This window comes from Numenius arquata, chromosome 13 (genome assembly GCF_964106895.1).
Source record: "Numenius arquata chromosome 13, bNumArq3.hap1.1, whole genome shotgun sequence".
NCBI classification, from domain to species: Eukaryota; Metazoa; Chordata; class Aves; order Charadriiformes; family Scolopacidae; genus Numenius; species Numenius arquata.
The window spans coordinates 423,200-445,080 of NC_133588.1; positions in this window are offsets into that span (position 1 = coordinate 423,200).

Consider the following 21,881-nt stretch of genomic DNA (forward strand, 5'->3'; position numbering starts at 1 on the left):
CCATTTTCCCCGCCCTTTAATTTTGCGCCTCATGGGGACAGCCTGCTCCTGGGCCTTTCGGATTTCCTTTGCAAAGAGCGTCCAGCCTTCCTGGACCCCTTTGCCCCGCAGGATTATCTCCCAAGGGACCCTCCCAACCAGGGTTCTGAACAGGCTAAAGTGCGCCCTCCGGAAGGCCAAGGTGGAGGTTTTGCTAACCCCCTTCCTTACCTCCCTAAGAATTGAAAACTTGACCGTTTGATGATCGCCAAGACCAAGACGGCCTCCGACCTCCACATCTCCCACTAGTCCGTCTTTGTTTGTGAAAAGTAGGTGTAGCGAGGCGCCTCCCCTAGTAGGCTCTCCTACCGGTGTGTAAGGAAGTTATCTTCCATCCACTCAAGGAACCTCCTAGCCTTGCCTGCTCTCTGCTGTGTTCTATTTCCAGCAGATATCCGGTAGGTTGAAGCCCCCAACCAGAACAAGGGCTGGCGATGGCAAGACTTCAGCCAGCCGCTTACAGAATACTTCATCAACGTGCTCATCCTGGTTGGGTGAGCTTTGGGACTGAGGCATGGCTAGGAAAGGGAGGCAGGTTCATCGCTCTCCCTCATATTGGCTTTCTATTTCAGTTTGGGTTTCAATGAGGTCTGGTGTGTTCTAGTTTATTACTTTTGAGATGAGCCGGGATGTATCAAAGAGGAGTACAGGACCGGTGAGGGTTCATAAGCGCCGTGGTAATTTTGTGTTTCTTGGTCTCTTAGGTGCCATAATTAATTGTTGCTGCAGCCTCCAGTTCTGGGATCAGCGTGGAGCAGGTGAGTGGAACTCCATGGAGCTTCTGCGGATGAGGGTGTCGTGGAAGAGGTTGGAATTTACAGTTATGATGCTCAGTCTTGGAGCTGTGGTTTCTTCTTTGCAGATGAAGAGGAGCCAAGTGACTGCAGGAAAATGAGTTAGCTGTTGTGGTTTTTGTCAAGGATGACTTCAGACCCCCGGCTCTCTGAAAGCTAAACTGAGGGAACGGCACTGGTAAGGGACTGAGGTTGACGGTTTCAGGACAGGCTTTTTAAGTTCAAGAAGGGCATAGAGCTGTTCAGGAACAGCCCCTTTTAGGCAGGTAAAGGAAGGAGGTTACTAAAGAAGACTCCCAGCACAAAATCCCCCTTAGAGGGATTAGGAAGCATTTCTTTGCCGAGGTGGTGGTCAAACGCTGGAAGAGGTGTCCTGGGGAGGTGGTTGATGCCCCAAGCGTCTCCTTGTTTGAGAGGCGTTTGGACAAAGCCCTTAAGAATGCCCTTCTTGGGTGATTTGTGGTGGTTTTCCTGCAGTCGGGAGGCGAAGCCGGGCTCTGGAGCCGAGCGCGGTGTGAGCCGAGGACGGGTGTGATTGTCCCCAGGCTTTGGGGGACTGTGTCCCGAGCCCTGTCCCCGCAGGAGGGAGCGCTGGCCGTGTTCCAGAGCAAGGCCTTGCAGCCCGCGTTGTGGTGTGTGTGTCCCCCATCTCGGTCCCCAAGGGCTGTCCTTGTCCCGGGGGCTGCGTGCTGCTTTCTGCGTGGGGCCGTGTCGGTGGTTCCTGCAGGGACCCCTCTGTCCTGGCTGCCCCTGGGGAAGGGGACAGGGGAGTCCCCCCCCGGCCACTGGCACCCCGCTGGTGGTGGCTCGTCCCTGGGGGCAGCTCGTTGCCCTTTGGGGCTCGTGGGCTCCGACTGGGGGCTCACGGGGGCTGTGGCACCTGGGGGGGGTTCTGATTCCCGGTGCCCCCTGCGCTCCCTCCCTCCCCGCCCCCGCCTCCGCCCCTAAACAGGCACGGAGCGGTTCTGGAGAAACAACTTTTAATTGAGACAACTTTTTAACACAAGAGAAAAGGTCCTATTGAAGCTACTCTCAACCCCCCTCCCTCCCTCAAACACACCCCCCTCCCTCAAATACAGCCCTCTCCCCAAATACAGCCCTCTCCCCAAGTACCCCCCCCAAATACAGCCCTCTCCACAACTGCACACCCCCCTCCCCTAAATACCATGCCCCCCTCCTCTAAATATGATGCCCCCACTCCCCAAGTACACACAGCCCCTCCCCAAATACAACCCCTCCCTCAAATACACACAAATCCCGCCCCCCCCCATCACCTCCGTCTCTTCCTTGCGGTGGGACTCGGCCCACCCTCTGCCCCCAGCCCTCTTGCAAGAGCCCTGCGTTTGCTGGGTGATGTCAACGGGGGGCTGCTCCCCCGCTTCGTCCCCCGCCTCTCCCCCAGTTTGGGCATGGCCGGGGTCAGCTCCATCCCCCCGTCCCCCCAGTGCTCCTGGGACTCTGGTGGCAGCTCCATCCCCAAGTCCCCCCAGGGTTCCTGAGACTCCGGTGAGAGCTCTGTCCCCGTGTCATCCCAGGGCTCCTGGGACACTGGCGACGGATCCATGGCCACGTACCACCAGGGCTCCTGGGACCCTGGTGATGGCTCCATCCCCAAGTCCCCCCAGGGTTCCTGGGACTCCCGTGACGGCTCTGTCCCCGTGTCATCCCAGGGCTCCTGGGACACTGGCGATGGATCCATGGCCACGTACCACCAGGGCTCCTGGGACTCTGGTGAGGGCTCCAACCCCATGTCCCCCCAAAGCTCCTGGGACTCTGGTGGCAGCTCCATCCCCACATCCCCCCAGGGCTCCTGGGACTTTGTCCCGGCGATGAGTTCCTCCTGGAAGCGCACGGCCTCCGTGGTCTCCTCCAGGCTGTAGCTGGGGCTCAGCAGCAACCTGGGCAGCTCGAGGGAGGGGAAGTCGCAGGGGGGGACACCTGTGCCAGTGTCACCAGGGTCTCCAGGCCTGGGGCTGCTGCCAGGACTGTCCTGGCCGACCCCTGCCACCTCCCCGGAGCAGTGGAAGAGCCTCATGGACGCCTCCAGAGGAACCTTCTGGGCCACTGTGAGGTCCCCGAGGGCTTGGCTGTGGGGGACAACAGAGGGGCTGGTGGGGACAGTGGCGGGGCTGGTGGGGACGCTGCAGCCCAGGGAGATGCCGCTGTCCCAGGTAAAGTCACCGTCTGAGGAGATGTCGCTGTACAGCAGGATGTTGCTGTCCGAGGGTGTCTCCAAAGAGGTGGCCATGCTGGAGCTGATGGTCTCTGAAGACCGTTCATCGATGTTCTCAGGGCCAGGGATGGAGTTTGGCAGCGTGGTGGATGCTGGGACCGCTGCTCTTTCCTCTCTGCCAGTGTCACCAGGATCCCCAGGCCGGGGACTGCTCCCAAGACTGTCCTGGCTGAGCCCTGCCACCTCCCAGCAGCAGTCAAAGAGGCTCAGGGCCTCCTCCAGAGGCACCTCCTGGGGCGCTGCCAGCCCCCCAAAGGCCTGCTTCTGGCGGAGAGCAGCAGAGCTGGTGGGGCCCTGGCTGTCCCGGGATGGGAGTCTGTCCCAGGAGCTGTCGCTGTATGGGGGGAGGTTGCTGTGCGGGCGAGCCTCCTCGGGGGTGGCCGTGCTGGAGCTGTTGGTGCTGGTGCTGTCCTGGCCGGCCCCCACCGTGTCCGTGGAGGAACCAAAGAGCCTGAGGGCCTCTTGGAGGAGCATCTCCTGGGTGACTTTGACGGTGCTGTCCGGGTCCCCAGGAGCTGGTTTGTCGGGGGCAGCAGAGGGTCTGGGGGGCACGTGGCTGCGTGGGGGTGCGTGGCTGCGTGGGGGTGCCCCCGCAGGGCTGGCCGTGCTGGAGATGTTGCTCCGTGCAGGGGGTCCCTTGACGTGCTGGAGGCCGGGGCTGGAGGTCAGCAGCAGCGGGGGGGCTGCGGGCACCGCTCTGCCCTGGTGGCCGTAGGCTGGGAGCTGTGTCAGCGGGGGCTGTGTGGGCTGTCCCTGGAGGCTGCCGGGGGCTGCCCAGGCCGGGAGGGTCTCACAGCCTGCGAGGCCCCACAGGGCAGGGCCCGGGGGAGCAGCGGCGCCGTGGCCGAGCGTGGGGGTGGCCGGCGGAGGCTGGTTGGTGAGGGTCCACTCCACGTGGAAGAATCGGGGATGGAAGCAGCAACCGCAGGGAGCCCTCTGCAGCCCTGGGAGGGGGGAAAGGGAGGCGTGGTGGGCCGTGGGCAGCCTCCAGGGCACCCGCCGAGCTGTCCCCCGTGGCCCCCATCCCGGGTGTGAGCCAGGCCCCTGGGGAGCTGGTGGCCGGTCGCTCCCCGGAGTGAGCTGCTGTGCCGGAGGGGCTGGAAACTGGGGAGGGGACGTGCTTTGCGGGAGGAAACAGGAGAGATGGCCCCCACAGGTTGGGAAATTCCCTGGAAATTGGATTTCCTGGGCAGGTGAGGGCAGGGATGCTCAGCCGGGCTTGTTGAACCCTCCACACCCAGTACGAAAACTGCTGGGGGGGAACAGGGGAGGTGGGATGGTGAAGGTGACCACAGTGCTCGGGGGCTGAAGGTGGCAGAGGGCACAGGGGGTCCATACCTGGTGGTGTGGCCCGTGGGGCCCATGGGGCCACCCCCACGGTGGGTGGCCAGGCTGCGGGGAAGGGCTGCTCGTGGCCGGGCAGTCGAACCAGGGTGGCTGAGCCTGGAAGAGAGACAGGAGCCATGGCTGCGGTCACCTCCTGCGCTCTGTTCCCCGAGAGTGTCCCCAGGCTGCGGGTTGGGGTCAGTCCCTACCTTGGGGGTAGAAGGTTTGTGGGAGCACAAAAGTCTGAAGCGTCTGGGTCGCCGCGGGGGCCCGGGGGCCGTTCGGTGGGAGCCAGAGTGGTGGCAGCGCCATCGTCGGTCCTCTCGGTCTCTCCGCTGCTAAGGACTCTTTGGTCACCAGGGATGGAATGTGGGGGCTCCCTGTGCCCCGCCCCCTCCTCCAATAGCCTCCCCATCTCCTGCTGGAGGCCTGGTGGGAGATGGGATGGTCTTGGCCACAGTGATCACGAAATGGTTGAGTTTAACATCGTCAGTGGAATGAGAAAACTGGTGGGAAGAGTTGCTCCCCTGGATTTTGGGGGTTGAATGCCCCCTTAAGGAGCTGATGATGCCAAAGCGGGAGGTGCTGTTGTCCCTCTTGAGGGCCAAGAGGCCTTGCAAAAGGCTCTAGGTAGATTGGAGCACTGGGCAATCAGCAGTGGCGTGAAGTTGAAGCAGTAAAAGTGCAGGATTCTGCCCTGGGAGGGAGGAACTCTGGGCAGGAGTGTAACTGGGGAGAGGGGTGGCTGGAGAGCAGCCCTGCAGAAAGGGGTCCGGCCGGGGGTGCTGGGGGCAGCAGCTGAGGAGGAGCCGTCGGTGTCCCCTGGCACCAAGAGGGCAACCCCCATCCTGGGGGGCATCAAACCCAGTCGAAGCAGGAGGCCAAGAGCGGGGATTGTCCCGCTGTGCTCGGCGCTGGTGCGGCCTCACCTGGAGCCCTGGGTGCAGGGCTGGGCCCCACCGTTGGAGAAGGATGGGAAGGTCCTCGAATGCCTCCAGAGGAGGGCAGCCAAGCTGGTGACAGGGCTGGAAGGCATGTCCCCGAATCCTAGACTGGTTTGGATTGGAAGGGACCTGTGAGCTCACCTTGTCCCACCCTGTGCCCTGGGCAGGGACCCGTCCCACCAGACCAGGTTTTTCAAGCCCCGTCCAACCTGGCCTTGAACGCCTCCAGGGTTGGGGCAGCCACAGCTTCTCTGGGCACCGTTGGCCAGAGTCTCAGCACCCTCACAGCAAAGAATTTCTTCCCCTCATCTCATCTCAATCTCCTTTCTGCCAGTGTCACAGAATCACACAATCACAGAATCACATTGGGATGGAAGGGGCCTCTGCAGATCATCTAGTCCAACCCCCCTCCCCACACACAGCAGGCCCACCTAGAGGAGGTTGCACAGGAACTTGTCCAGGCGGGTTTTGAATGTCTCCAGAGAAGGAGAGTCTGCCACCCCCCTGGGCAGCCTGTTCCAAGGCTCTGCCGCCCTCACAGGAAAGAAGTTCCTCCTCATGTTTAGGTGGAACTTCCCATGTTCAAGTTTCTGCTCCTTCCCTCTTGTCCTGTCACTGGGCACCACTGATAAAAGAGCAGCCCCGTCCTCTTGACACCCACCCTTTAAGTATTTATCAGCACTGATCAAATCCCCCCTCGGTCTTCCCTTCTCTAGACTAAAAAGACCCAAGTCCCTCAGCCTTTCCTTACTTACGCGTGTCCGGGTGCATAAGCAAACCCTTAACTACTTCCTCCTGGACTATGGGGGGGGTGTTCTGCTCTCCATCCTTAGCTTCCAGCTCAGGAGGCTGAACACCCTGGGGATAGCTGGTCCGACTATTGAAGACAGAGGCAAAGAAGGTATTAAGTATCTCAGCCTTCTCCTCGTCCTTGGTCGCAATGTTTCCCCCCTCATCCAGGAAGGGATGGAGATTCTCCCTGACTCTCTTTTTGTTGACGTATTTACAAAAGCTTTTTTTGTTGTCCCTTATATTAATGGCCAGGTTGAGTTCCAGCTGGGCTTTTGCCTTCCTAATTTTTTCTCTGTGTAACCTAACAAGATCTCTGTACTCCTCCTGAGTTGCCTGTCCCTTCATCCAAAGGTGGTAAACCTTCCTTTTTTCCCTATGAAACAGAAAACAGAGGGATTAACCATGACAGGGACGTATATCTCAACCTTGGAGGGGAGGAAAGAAAACAAAGAATTTCCCAATTAGCGGAGGCGGGCCTCAGCCTTGAAGGAACACTTCGCAAGCAAATGGGAACATCCTGACTGATAACAGGAGAAGATAACCAGAGACTTTACGACCCCTGCCAGACCACGCAGAAGACAAGCGGAACATCCTGATCGATTACAGGAAGATAGCAAGAGACTTTTACGGCCTCTATCAGCAAAACAATCGAATCGGTTCAGTGATCGTGGAACTTACTCCCTAAGACGCCCCCCCAAAGAAAAACACCAGGAGAAGATACGCACATGCCTGAAGGATGAGACTTATTATAATGAGGCTCCGGAAATAATTAACATAGTCACACCTATTGTTAGAACTAATTGTATTAGCCCATCCCATAGTTTGCATATGTATGATTTACCTTATAAATAACTACGGGTTTAGCATAAGGGTGTGCAAGTTTGGAGGAGCGATCCCCCTTGCACCCGGCGCCGCAATAAACATACCTGCTTTATAACTCTCTGCGAGTTGTAAGGTTTGTTTCCGCGCGTCAATTTGGCACCCCAGATGGGACCCTCTCTGTCCGGCTGCGGGACCTGCTGAGGACGGGACTCCTCTGGGCGCCCCCGAGATTTCTCGGGAGGACTCCCCCACTCATCCAGATCACCGCGGGGACAGACAAGGACCATCTATTGCGGACCAGGGATGTTTAGGTTTTCTTAGGGGGGGACCTGTAAGCTGTGAGGAGACGTCCTACGCGTGGTAAAGAGTCGGCGTACTCGCCCCGGGGTATGCTCAAGCTTGGGCTAACGGTTGGGTTGTGCTGGTGTGGGATCCCTTGGTTTTAGATTTTATGTTAGTGCGTGGAAGTGTAACCCTGTGATACTGTTGGTTATATGTTGTATCTGTCCTAGGGTATCACTACCGTGTTATTACTTGTTGTATTTGTCATAAGGTACCACTACCGTGTTATTGTCTAATATAAGGTGGAAATTATTGTATGAGTGAAATGAGTGATTGAGACGCGGCACTGCTGCGGAGCGAGTGCGGAGTTCTGATCCGCGGTTCCGTGTTCTCCACGAGGAGAGCGGCCGGAGATGAATGAAGTGTATGACAGACTGTAAAGAAACATTGTGTGAACCTGATATTGAGAAGATTGAGTGGCAGTGTCTTGGACACTTGGATAATGTTTGTGATCCTATTTTTATCCTAAAGTGTTTTGCTTGTAATACGGAGGTTTGGGTAGATCAGGAAGACGATTTTTGGTGTCCACAGTGTGGAAGCTGGACTGAGTGGGAAAAGATCGAGCGGGCGGGAGAATTGAAACAAGTAATCTGTGGAGACATAGCCTACCCCTGGAGATAAAGGTAGCGACAGGGATATAGTTGTACTATTTCCCGGGGGAGAAAACAGGAATAACACCCAGGTGACACACGGAGATCAGGGTCACCTCTTCATCAAGGGGTAGAAAGAGCATAAAATGGGCAATAAACAAGGAGGCGGGATAATGAAAAAGAGTCCTCTAGGATGTATTTTAGCACACTGGAAGGAGATCGGAGGCCCACCAGGTGGCAGCGTGGACAAGAAAACCTTAATTAAATATTGCAATCAATGGTGGCCTCTTTACAAGTTAGATGATCAGGAGAAATGACCCGTTAACGGGACCCTTAATTACAATACTATATTACAATTAATGCTATTCCTTAGAAGGAAAGTTGGGATGAAGTCACATATGCAGACATGTTTTTCACCCTTCGGGACCAGCCCAAATATCAGCAGGACTGTGGACTGGTGGCTCCACAAGACCCAATAGTGTAATAAGAAAGAAGGAAAAGGAAAGTTGAAGAGATGTTGCAGCAAGTGATATCCGGAGAGAGTTGAGGCTGGCAGAAAGCAGAGAAGCGTGGAGAGTGTTAAGATGGAACGAAAGATAAGTGAGAGTCAGTAGCGGCGCTACAAGAGAGTAAAGGATTTGGAGATATGAGACCTAAAAGGCCTCTGAGAAGGGAAGGATACAGGTCCAGGCAAAGGGGGACTGATGGGGACCTGGGGAATCTACCCTAGCGGATCCGCTGGTTACTCTAAGGCTAGGGAAAAAGCAACAAGAAATAGAATTTTTGGTAGATACAGGAGCAACGTTCTCGGTTTTGAATCAAGCCCTGACCCCTATTGATACTGATTTTGTAACAATAAAGGGAGCCACTGGCCAGAGTGAAAAGGCATATTTTCTCAAACCTCTTAGGTTCAAATTGGGAAAACAATTGGGGATACACAAATTCTTATATATGCCTAGTTCCCCGAAACCCCTGCTAGGGCGGGACTTATTAGAACAATTGGGAGCAGAAATTAAATTCAAAAAAGGAAAAATTGAACTCCGGATAAGAGAAGATCAACTAATTGAAGTACTAAGCTTGGCCCTGATAGGAACTCCCATTTCTCCAGGAGTGCCTGAGGAGATTAAAGCCCAAATTTATCCGGGGGTATGGGCCTCGGGAGTGCCGGGGAGAGCAAAAAGTGCTTCCCCTATAGCGATAAAACCTCAACAAGGAGCACGACCAGTGAGAGTCAAACAGTATCCCCTCAGGATAGAGGATAGGAAGGGGATCCGACAAACTATAGACCAGTTCATCGAGTATGGGCTGCTAAAAGAATGCGAATCAGAGTATAACACTCCAATATTACCTGTTAAAAGGCCGGATGGCAGCTATCGCATAGTACAGGATCTCAGGGCTATCAACAAAATTGTTGAAGATTTACACCCGGTAGTAGCGAATCCATACACTCTCCTAACTAAATTGGTACCTGAATTGGCATGGTTTACCATCCTGGACCTAAAGGATGCCTTTTTCTGCTTGCCGCTGAGCCCAGAGAGCCAACTTTTATTTGCATTCGAATGGGAAAACCCAGAATCTGGAAGGAAAACACAGCTTACATGGACTGTGCTACCACAGGGCTTTAAAAATAGCCCAACACTTTTTGGAAATCAGCTAGCCAAAGACTTAGAACAGTGGAAACGCCCGCCTGGGACAGGAGTGGTATTGCAGTATGTGGACGATATGTTACTTGCCACTGACACCAGAGAAACGTGCATAAAATGGACTGTGAGCCTGCTAAATTTCCTTGGACTTAATGGCTATAAAGTTTCTCCACAGAAGGCGCAGATAGCCCAGCAGCAAGTGACCTATCTGGGATATGAAATAACCGCAGGCCAACGGACACTGGGGAAGGAGAGGAAAGAGGCCATCTGCCAGACACCTCGACCACAGACGCCTAAGGAACTTTGGACCTTCCTAGGAATGACAGGATGGTGTCGTCTCTGGATATATAACTACGGACTCTTGGTAAAGCCGCTGTACGAGTTATTAAAATCTAACTCAAAGAATATTGTGTGGAATAAGGAAGCGGACAGAGCCTTCCATCAGTTAAAAAAAGAGGTTAGTGGAAGCGCCTGCCCTGGGGTTACCCGATACTACTAAACCTTTCTGGTTGTTTTCCTATGAAAAGCAAGGAATGGCCTTAGGAGTCCTGGCTCAGAATCTGGGACCCTATCGAAGGGCGGTGGCATACTTCTCCAAACAGCTTGATGAAGTAAGTAAAGGGTGGCCCAGCTGTCTCCGAGCGGTGGCAGCAGTGGCAATAAACATCCAAGAGGCCCGTAAGTTCACCCTAGGCCGGAAAATCACAGTTATGGTTTCACACACCGTCTCAGCAGTACTGGAAGTAAAAGGAGGGCATTGGCTTTCACCTCAGGGGTTTCTCAAGTACCAGGCTATCCTGATAGAGCAAGATGATGTAGAAATAACAGTAACTAATATTGTCAATCCAGCCTCTTTCCTCAGCGGAACAGCAGGAGAATCAGTGACCCACGACTGCTTGGAAACAATCGAGGCTGTGTACTCCAGTCGACCAGATCTGAAAGAGGAACCATTGGAAGATGCAGAGGATTCCTGGTTCACCGACGGGAGCAGCTTCATTCAACAGGGGATACGCAAAGCTGGCTATGCGGTAACCACCACAGAGAAGGTAATAGAGTCCAAAGCTCTGGCCCCAAATACATCAGCCCAAAAGGCTGAGATAATAGCACTAACCCGAGCGCTGGAACTAGCCAAAGGAAAACGGATAAATATCTGGACAGACTCTAAATATGCTTTCGGGGTGGTGCATGCTCACGGGGCGGTCTGGAGAGAAAGAGGACTCTTATCTACACAAGGGAAGCACATCAAACATGCTGAAGAAATTCTTAAACTCTTAGATGCAGTATTACTGCCTGCCAAAGTGGCTATCATGCACTGCAAAGCTCACCAAAAAGGGAACACCGCTGTGGAACTGGGTAACGCACTGGCGGACCGAGAAGCCAAAAGGGCAGCGGAAATGGGTAATGCAGAAATACAATCCTTGGTCCCAGATGGTAAGATACAAATTGATGACGAACCTAAATATTCTAGGGATGATCACAAATTGATCAAAGACTTAAATGGGAAAATCGAAGGGAAATGGGCCAAAACCCCACAGGGAAAAATAATAGTGCCTTTTTCGTTATTATGGGCAATGGTCATGGCAGAACATAGAAAATCCCATTGGGGAACAGAGGCACTTTACAGATACCTGAGTAGGTTAATATGTGCCCAGAATCTATATGCCACGGTCAAACAAGTCACTCAGCAGTGTGAGATATGTCTGCAGAACAACCCTAGGACAGGTCCCAGAGTCCAGTTCGGCCAAATAGGAAAGGGAAACTATCCGGGACAACAATGGCAAATTGATTTCTCAGAACTTCCAAGAAAAGGGGGGTTTCGATACCTATTGGTGCTAACTGATACCTTTTCAGGATGGCCAGAGGCATTTCCCTGCCGAACCAATAAAACAAGAGAAGTGGTTAAAGCATTGTTGCAAGAAATTATACCAAGATTTGGGGTTCCCGCAGTGATTTCCTCGGACCGAGGATCTCATTTCACTGCAAAGGTTGTTTCAAAAGTAAGCAGATTGTGAAGCTAGGCCAGGAAGCTAACTTGGCCTGGCCTCAGTCATTACCATTAGCCCTTCTCAGGATAAGAACAAAACCCAGAACCAAAGAAGGTTTGAGCCCCTTTGAAATACTCTATGGGAGACCATATAGTGTACAAGACGGGACATCCACAGAGTTGGTGAATGAAATATTTACAGATTACATGATAAATTTACAAAAACAGCTCCGAGAGGTAGAAAAACTGGTTCTAGTGACAAGGGGAACAAGATTCCATAGCTTTGTAAGGTGGCTTATACCATCCCTAGGCGTTAGTGAATTGGAGAAAGCAATTGTAAACATATCAGCTACTATAGAAGCGCTTGAGAAATCTACAATAGATGCTATACAGGCACTTCAACAAGAAGTCCAGTCATTAGCAAATGTAGTTGGACAAAATAGAATGGCATTAGATTTACTAACTTGGAAAGAGGGAGGCTTATGCGCAGTGATTAATCAGAGCTGTTGCTCATATGTAAGCAAAAGCGGAAGGATAGAAAAAGACTTACAAAATCTCATAGCTAAAACTCAGATCTTGCATCAGACTGTGCAGGATGATACCACATTTGGGTTCTCAGACCTTTGGGAAAAGTTAACCTCATGGTTACCTAGTCTGGCATGGCTTAGACAACTGCTTATCCTTCTAGTAGCAGTGCTTATGTTAGGAATTTTAGTGTGTGTAATAGCTAGATGTTTTATGTGTTGTACCATGGGGGCAAGAGACGAATACATTCAATGGAAAAAGCATCAGCTCCGGGAACGAGTGGAATCAGGGATGTATTTTAGAAATCAGATGGAAAAGGAAAGTGTGTTATAGGCAATTGTAAAAGAATTTACAAATGAACAAAGAAAAGGGGGGATTGAAACAGAAAACAGAGGGATTAACCATGACAGGGACATATATCTCAACCTTGGAGGGGAGGAAAGAAAACAAAGAATTTCCCAATTAGCGGAGGCGGGCCTCAGCCTTGAAGGAACACTTCGCAAGCAAATGGGAACATCCTGACTGATAACAGGAGAAGATAACCAGAGACTTTACGACCCCTGCCAGACCACGCAGAAGACAAGCGGAACATCCTGATCGATTACAGGAAGATAGCAAGAGACTTTTACGGCCTCTATCAGCAAAACAATCGAATCGGTTCAGTGATCGTGGAACTTACTCCCTAAGACGCCCCCCCAAAGAAAAACACCAGGAGAAGATACGCACATGCCTGAAGGATGAGACTTATTATAATGAGGCTCCGGAAATAATTAACATAGTCACACCTATTGTTAGAACTAATTGTATTAGCCCATCCCATAGTTTGCATATGTATGATTTACCTTATAAATAACTACGGGTTTAGCATAAGGGTGTGCAAGTTTGGAGGAGCGATCCCCCTTGCACCCGGCGCCGCAATAAACATACCTGCTTTATAACTCTCTGCGAGTTGTAAGGTTTGTTTCCGCGCGTCAATTTGGCACCCCAGATGGGACCCTCTCTGTCCGGCTGCGGGACCTGCTGAGGACGGGACTCCTCTGGGCGCCCCCGAGATTTCTCGGGAGGACTCCCCCACTCATCCAGATCACCGCGGGGACAGACAAGGACCATCTATTGCGGACCAGGGATGTTTAGGTTTTCTTAGGGGGGGACCTGTAAGCTGTGAGGAGACGTCCTACGCGTGGTAAAGAGTCGGCGTACTCGCCCCGGGGTATGCTCAAGCTTGGGCTAACGGTTGGGTTGTGCTGGTGTGGGATCCCTTGGTTTTAGATTTTATGTTAGTGCGTGGAAGTGTAACCCTGTGATACTGTTGGTTATATGTTGTATCTGTCCTAGGGTATCACTACCGTGTTATTACTTGTTGTATTTGTCATAAGGTACCACTACCGTGTTATTGTCTAATATAAGGTGGAAATTATTGTATGAGTGAAATGAGTGATTGAGACGCGGCACTGCTGCGGAGCGAGTGCGGAGTTCTGATCCGCGGTTCCGTGTTCTCCACGAGGAGAGCGGCCGGAGATGAATGAAGTGTATGACAGACTGTAAAGAAACATTGTGTGAACCTGATATTGAGAAGATTGAGTGGCAGTGTCTTGGACACTTGGATAATGTTTGTGATCCTATTTTTATCCTAAAGTGTTTTGCTTGTAATACGGAGGTTTGGGTAGATCAGGAAGACGATTTTTGGTGTCCACAGTGTGGAAGCTGGACTGAGTGGGAAAAGATCGAGCGGGCGGGAGAATTGAAACAAGTAATCTGTGGAGACATAGCCTACCCCTGGAGATAAAGGTAGCGACAGGGATATAGTTGTACTATTTCCCGGGGGAGAAAACAGGAATAACACCCAGGTGACACACGGAGATCAGGGTCACCTCTTCATCAAGGGGTAGAAAGAGCATAAAATGGGCAATAAACAAGGAGGCGGGATAATGAAAAAGAGTCCTCTAGGATGTATTTTAGCACACTGGAAGGAGATCGGAGGCCCACCAGGTGGCAGCGTGGACAAGAAAACCTTAATTAAATATTGCAATCAATGGTGGCCTCTTTACAAGTTAGATGATCAGGAGAAATGACCCGTTAACGGGACCCTTAATTACAATACTATATTACAATTAATGCTATTCCTTAGAAGGAAAGTGGGATGAAGTCACATATGCAGACATGTTTTTCACCCTTCGGGACCAGCCCAAATATCAGCAGGACTGTGGACTGGTGGCTCCACAAGACCCAATAGTGTAATAAGAAAGAAGGAAAAGGAAAGTTGAAGAGATGTTGCAGCAAGTGATATCCGGAGAGAGTTGAGGCTGGCAGAAAGCAGAGAAGCGTGGAGAGTGTTAAGATGGAACGAAAGATAAGTGAGAGTCAGTAGCGGCGCTACAAGAGAGTAAAGGATTTGGAGATATGAGACCTAAAAGGCCTCTGAGAAGGGAAGGATACAGGTCCAGGCAAAGGGGGACTGATGGGGACCTGGGGAATCTACCCTAGCGGATCCGCTGGTTACTCTAAGGCTAGGGAAAAAGCAACAAGAAATAGAATTTTTGGTAGATACAGGAGCAACGTTCTCGGTTTTGAATCAAGCCCTGACCCCTATTGATACTGATTTTGTAACAATAAAGGGAGCCACTGGCCAGAGTGAAAAGGCATATTTTCTCAAACCTCTTAGGTTCAAATTGGGAAAACAATTGGGGATACACAAATTCTTATATATGCCTAGTTCCCCGAAACCCCTGCTAGGGCGGGACTTATTAGAACAATTGGGAGCAGAAATTAAATTCAAAAAAGGAAAAATTGAACTCCGGATAAGAGAAGATCAACTAATTGAAGTACTAAGCTTGGCCCTGATAGGAACTCCCATTTCTCCAGGAGTGCCTGAGGAGATTAAAGCCCAAATTTATCCGGGGGTATGGGCCTCGGGAGTGCCGGGGAGAGCAAAAAGTGCTTCCCCTATAGCGATAAAACCTCAACAAGGAGCACGACCAGTGAGAGTCAAACAGTATCCCCTCAGGATAGAGGATAGGAAGGGGATCCGACAAACTATAGACCAGTTCATCGAGTATGGGCTGCTAAAAGAATGCGAATCAGAGTATAACACTCCAATATTACCTGTTAAAAGGCCGGATGGCAGCTATCGCATAGTACAGGATCTCAGGGCTATCAACAAAATTGTTGAAGATTTACACCCGGTAGTAGCGAATCCATACACTCTCCTAACTAAATTGGTACCTGAATTGGCATGGTTTACCATCCTGGACCTAAAGGATGCCTTTTTCTGCTTGCCGCTGAGCCCAGAGAGCCAACTTTTATTTGCATTCGAATGGGAAAACCCAGAATCTGGAAGGAAAACACAGCTTACATGGACTGTGCTACCACAGGGCTTTAAAAATAGCCCAACACTTTTTGGAAATCAGCTAGCCAAAGACTTAGAACAGTGGAAACGCCCGCCTGGGACAGGAGTGGTATTGCAGTATGTGGACGATATGTTACTTGCCACTGACACCAGAGAAACGTGCATAAAATGGACTGTGAGCCTGCTAAATTTCCTTGGACTTAATGGCTATAAAGTTTCTCCACAGAAGGCGCAGATAGCCCAGCAGCAAGTGACCTATCTGGGATATGAAATAAGCCCTGTCCCCACAGGAGGGAGCGCTGGCCGGGTTCCAGAGCAAGGCCTTGCAGCCCGCGTTGTGGTGTGTGTGTCCCCCATCTCGGTCCCCAAGGGCTGTCCTTGTCCCGGGGGCTGCGTGCTGCTTTCTGCGTGGGGCCGTGTCGGTGGTTCCTGCAGGGACCCCTCTGTCCTGGCTGCCCCTGGGGAAGGGGACAGGGGAGTCCCCCCCCGGCCACTGGCACCCCGCTGGTGGTGGCTCGTCCCTGGGGGCAGCTCGTTGCCCTTTGGGGCTGGTGGGCTCCGACTGGGGGCTCACGGGGGCTGTGGCACCTGGGGGGGGTTCTGATTCCCGGTGCCCCCTGCGCTCCCTCCCTCCCCGCCCCCGCCTCCGCCCCTAAACAGGCACGGAGCGGTTCTGGAGAAACAACTTTTAATTGAGACAACTTTTTAACACAAGAGAAAAGGTCCTATTGAAGCTACTCTCAACCCCCCTCCCTCCCTCAAACACACCCCCCTCCCTCAAATACAGCCCTCTCCCCAAATACAGCCCTCTCCCCAAGTACCCCCCCCAAATACAGCCCTCTCCACAACTGCACACCCCCCTCCCCTAAATACCATGCCCCCCTCCTCTAAATATGATGCCCCCACTCCCCAAGTACACACAGCCCCTCCCCAAATACAACCCCTCCCTCAAATACACACAAATCCCGCCCCCCCCATCACCTCCGTCTCTTCCTTGCGGTGGGACTCGGCCCACCCTCTGCCCCCAGCCCTCTTGCAAGAGCCCTGCGTTTGCTGGGTGATGTCAACGGGGGGCTGCTCCCCCGCTTCGTCCCCCGCCTCTCCCCCAGTTTGGGCATGGCCGGGGTCAGCTCCATCCCCCCGTCCCCCCAGTGCTCCTGGGACTCTGGTGGCAGCTCCATCCCCAAGTCCCCCCAGGGTTCCTGAGACTCCGGTGAGAGCTCTGTCCCCGTGTCATCCCAGGGCTCCTGGGACACTGGCGATGGATCCATGGCCACGTACCACCAGGGCTCCTGGGACCCTGGTGATGGCTCCATCCCCAAGTCCCCCCAGGGTTCCTGGGACTCCCGTGACGGCTCTGTCCCCGTGTCATCCCAGGGCTCCTGGGACACTGGCGATGGATCCATGGCCACGTACCACCAGGGCTCCTGGGACTCTGGTGAGGGCTCCAACCCCATGTCCCCCCAAAGCTCCTGGGACTCTGGTGGCAGCTCCATCCCCACATCCCCCCAGGGCTCCTGGGACTTTGTCCCGGCGATGAGTTCCTCCTGGAAGCGCACGGCCTCCGTGGTCTCCTCCAGGCTGTAGCTGGGGCTCAGCAGCAACCTGGGCAGCTCGAGGGAGGGGAAGTCGCAGGGGGGGACACCTGTGCCAGTGTCACCAAGGTCCCCAGGCCTTGGGCTGCTGCCAGGACTGTCCTGGCTGACCCCTGCCACCTCCCCGGAGCAGTGGAAGAGCCTCATGGACACCTCCAGAGGAAGCTTCTGGGCCACTGTGAGGTCCCCGAGGGCTTGGCTGTGGGGGACAACAGAGGGGCTGGTGGGGACAGTGGCGGGGCTGGTGGGGACGCTGCAGCCCAGGGAGATGCCGCTGTCCCAGGTAAAGTCACCGTCTGAGGAGATGTCACTGTACAGCAGGATGTTGCTGTCCGAGGGTGTCTCCAAAGAGGTGGCCATGCTGGAGCTGGTGGTCTCTGAAGACCGTTCATCGATGTTCTCAGGGCCAGGGATGGAGTTTGGCAGCGTGGTGGGTGCTGGGACCGCTGCTCTTTCCTCTCTGCCAGTGTCACCAGGATCCCCAGGCCTGGGACTGCTCCCAAGACTGTCCTGGCTGAGCCCTGCCACCTCCCAGCAGCAGTCAAAGAGGCTCAGGGCCTCCTCCAGAGGCACCTCCTGGGGCGCTGCCAGCCCCCCAAAGGCCTGCTTCTGGCGGAGAGCAGCAGAGCTGGTGGGGCCCTGGCTGTCCCGGGATGGGAGGCTGTCCCAGGAGCTGTCGCTGTATGGGGGGAGGTTGCTGTGCGGGCGAGCCTCCTCGGGGGTGGCCGTACTGGAGCTGTTGGTGCTGGTGCTGTCCTGGCCGGCCCCCACCGTGTCCGTGGAGGAACCAAAGAGCCTGAGGGCCTCTTGGAGGAGCATCTCCTGGGTGACTTTGACGGTGCTGTCCGGGTCCCCAGGAGCTGGTTTGTCGGGGGCAGCAGAGGGTCTGGGGGGCACGTGGCTGCGTGGGGGTGCGTGGCTGCGTGGGGGTGCCCCCGCAGGGCTGGCCGTGCTGGAGATGTTGGTCCGTGCAGGGGGTCCCTTGACGTGCTGGAGGCCGGGGCTGGAGGTCAGCAGCAGCGGGGGGGCTGCGGGCACCGCTCTGCCCTGGTGGCCGTAGGCTGGGAGCTGTGTCAGCGGGGGCTGTGTGGGCTGTCCCTGGAGGCTGCCGGGGGCTGCCCAGGCCGGGAGGGTCTCACAGCCTGCGAGGCCCCACAGGGCAGGGCCCGGGGGAGCAGCGGCGCCGTGGCCGAGCGTGGGGGTGGCCGGCGGAGGCTGGTTGGTGAGGGTCCACTCCAGGTGGAAGAAGCGGGGATGGAAGCAGCAACCACAGGGGGCCCTCTGCAGCCCTGGGAGGGGGGAAAGGGAGGCGTGGTGGGCCGTGGGCAGCCTCCAGGGCACCCGCCGAGCTGTCCCCCGTGGCCCCCATCCCGGGTGTGAGCCAGGCCCCTGGGGAGCTGGTGGCCGGTCGCTCCCCGGAGTGAGCTGCTGTGCCGGAGGGGCTGGGGCTGGAAACTGGGGAGGGGACGTGCTTTGCGGGAGGAAACAGGAGAGATGGCCCCCACAGGTTGGGAAATTCCCTGGAAATTGGATTTCCTGGGCAGGTGAGGGCAGGGATGCTCAGCCGGGCTTGTTGAACCCTCCACACCCAGTACGAAAACACAGTGCTCGGGGGCTGAAGGTGGCAGAGGGCACAGGGGGTCCATACCTGGTGGTGTGGCCCGTGGGGCCCATGGGGCCACCCCCACGGTGGGTGGCCAGGCTGCAGGGAAGGGCTGCTCCTGGCCGGGCAGTCGAACCAGGGTGGCTGAGCCTGGAAGAGAGACAGGAGCCATGGCTGCGGTCACCTCCTGCGCTCTGTTCCCCGAGAGTGTCCCCGGGCTGCGGGTTGGGGTCAGTCCCTACCTTGGGGGTAGAAGGTTTGTGGGAGCACAAAGGTCTGAAGCGTCTGGGTTGCCGCGGGGGCCCCGGGGCCGTTCGGTGGGAGCCAGAGTGGTGGCAGCGCCATCGTCGGTCCTCTCGGTCTGTCCGCTGCTAAGGACTCTTTGGTCACCAGGGATGGAATGTGGGGGCTCCCTGTGCCCCGCCCCCTCCTCCAATAGCCTCCCCATCTCCTGCTGGAGGCCTGGTGGGAGATGGGATGGTCTTGGCCACAGTGATCACGAAATGGTTGAGTTTAACATCGTCAGTAGAATGAGAAAACTGGTGGGAAGAGTTTTGCTTGTTTTGAACGTCTCTGGGAACTACTTGCATTGCCACCCAGACTTTGGGGCTGCAGGCTTTCCTGGCCACTCTATGCTCCAAATAATCTTTTTTTCACTTTTCCCCAGCACCGGACTCTGATATGCCGAATGTCCTGGCCTGGCTCCCACAACCAAGGTGGCAGCCAGAACAACTCTTGTTTTCTTTCAAGGTCTCTTGGAACTACTTGCTTTGCCACCCAGACTTTGGGGCTGTGGGCTTTCCTGGCCACTCTATCCTCAAAAGCAGCTTTTTTTCTTTATCATTTTCCTTTTTAAGGCATTTAAGAAACGTGTAGACACGGCACTTCAGGGCATGCTCTAGTGCCCGAGATTGTTGGTTTGTGTCTGTTTGCGGATGGGTGTGGGTTGTGGTGGTTTTTGGTTTTTTGCTGGTTTTTGGTTGGGTTTTTTTTGTGTGTGTGTGTGTGTGTTTTGGTTTGGTTTGGGTTTTGGCTTTTTTTTTTTTTTTTTGGTGATTGGACTCGATGATCTCAAAGGTCCCTTCCAATCATGAAGATTCTGTGATTCTGTGATTTCTTTTGCATTTTAAAAGTAAAGGCCAGGAAGGAAAAGCGCATATCCATTGCTTAAGGAGAGAAGAAAGAAGGGTTGAAAGAGTAGCGGCAAATACGCTTCTCCTTCGTCTTCACCAGACTTCAACCAACTTCAGGGAAATTTAGTTCTTTAAAACACCAGGATCACGGGCTGGAGGAGTATGTCAAACAGAGTTCAGATAAAACTTGTGCTTGACTAGTAAGGGAACGAGCCCAAGTGCCTTTTTGAAACTGAGGGACGGCGTTTCATCTCCGACGGCTGAAGAGCAAAGCTTGTACCTGCCTTCAAAGGGGAAAAGAGCTGAAGTGGTAATATCAGTCCAAATTTGGCTGATGACTTTATAGTGTATAAACCCCCAGGAGATAACAGGATGCAGAACATGCTCAAACTGAGGACCAGGAGTCGGGCCCGGCCCTGTCTCTGCAAACTCTGGTTGCGAGAGCACGGGGCGGAAACCTGAGCGCTGCCGCCGATGAGAGCCACGGACTGGGGGGGCCGGGCTGGTGCTGCACTCCATACGGTGACAGACAGAGGATGTCGCTGTGAGCCGATTGTGACACGGGAGGTCGGCCGGCGGGTAAGCGATGACCAACTGAGGAGGCCACCGCCCTCCGATTGTGACCCGTGAGGGCAGAGGGCCAGTCATCCCGCACAGAGGCCCCGGGCTCAGTGTGCAGCTGGCACTGTGCGGTGAGGTCCTTGTCCTCGCCGCAGCTGGGCACGGCTGTCTTCTCCTGAGGTACCCCGTGTGCCACAGGGCGCTGAGGATGGCTTCTGCTTGGGAGAGGAACTATCACCACTCAGGCCTGGAGAAAGCAGCAGCTTTCCTCCCCTCGCTGCTTGCTGACAGCTCCCTCAGGAGCAAAGACGACGATCAGACTGTCCACGGAGTGCTGCTCTTTGCGGATGTCTCAGGTGGGGGGAGCAGGGAGGAGCAGCCACGGACACGCGCCGTCTTGGGACACACCAGGCCCTTTGGAGCCCCTCGGACAGAGTGGCCATCTTGTCACTAGTGAGGTCTTCTGCTGGCATGCCCAGAGAGAGCGGGATGGGTTGTCTTGGGCGGTCAACCCCTGCTGCCACCAGCACTGAGCCGGGCATGGGAAGGTGTCCCCAACAGGCTCTCGGGCCGGGCAGGGTGGAAAGTGCTGCCAAGTCCCTTGGCCCCCATGGGCATTTCCTGATTTCTGCGTGTCCCTGCTACAGGTTTCACTGCGTTGACCGAGAAATTCATCCAGAAGAGCGGCAGGGACAGAGGCGCTGATGAGCTGGCGCAAACCCTCAATGAGTACCTGTGTGATATTTTGGGAGGTAAGAGCCGTGCTGCAGGACTGTCTGGCATCGGGCCGTGATGGTGGAGGGTGGAGGCAGACATGCTGGGCAGCCTGGTCCTGCCTCCTTGGCAGGGCTGGGGCTTTCTGTGAGGAACAGCGAGGGCAGCCAGGGTCTGCCGGTGGGTCAGGACCAGCGCAGGCTGGTGAGGGTGACCTGAGGGTGCTGGCTCTGACCTGTGCGTGTGTGAGACCCTCACGAGCCCCTTTCCACAGGGAAAACCTTGACCCTCCTGAGCTGACCGTGAGCACAGTGTGGCCACCCCTTTGGCAGTGCTATTAGGGCAAAGCAAGAGTCCCCAAAGGCAATGAAGGGTGTGGAGCATCTGTGCTCCGAGGAAAGGCTGAGAGAGCTGGGACTGGTTGGCATAGAGAAGGCTCAGGGGGGACCTTAGGAATGTGTCTACAACTTGAAGGGCGGGTGCAAAGAGGACAGAGCCGGATTCTTCCCAGTGGTTCCCAGTGTCAGGACCAGAGGCCACGCCACAGACCCGCACTGAAACACAGGAGGTTCCCTCTGTAGGTCAGGAAACACTTTTTGCCTGTGAGGGCGACTGAGCACTGGCAGAGGTTGCCCAGGGAGGTTGTGGAGTCTCCTTCCTCAGAGCTATTCAGGAACGATCAGCCACCCTCCTGGCTCTGTGCAGCCCGGCTGGGCTGGAGCAGCGGTGTCGGATCAGATGGAGCCCAGAGGTCCCTTCCAGCCTCCACCTTTCCGAGGTTTGGTGGCATCTGGAGGCCCTGCCTCCCTGCCTGCTCTGCGGGTACCAGGGCAGTGACCACTGTGAGCCTGGGAGAGAGGTCGGAGCGGTGCTTTCCTCAGCTCTGCCCCACGGT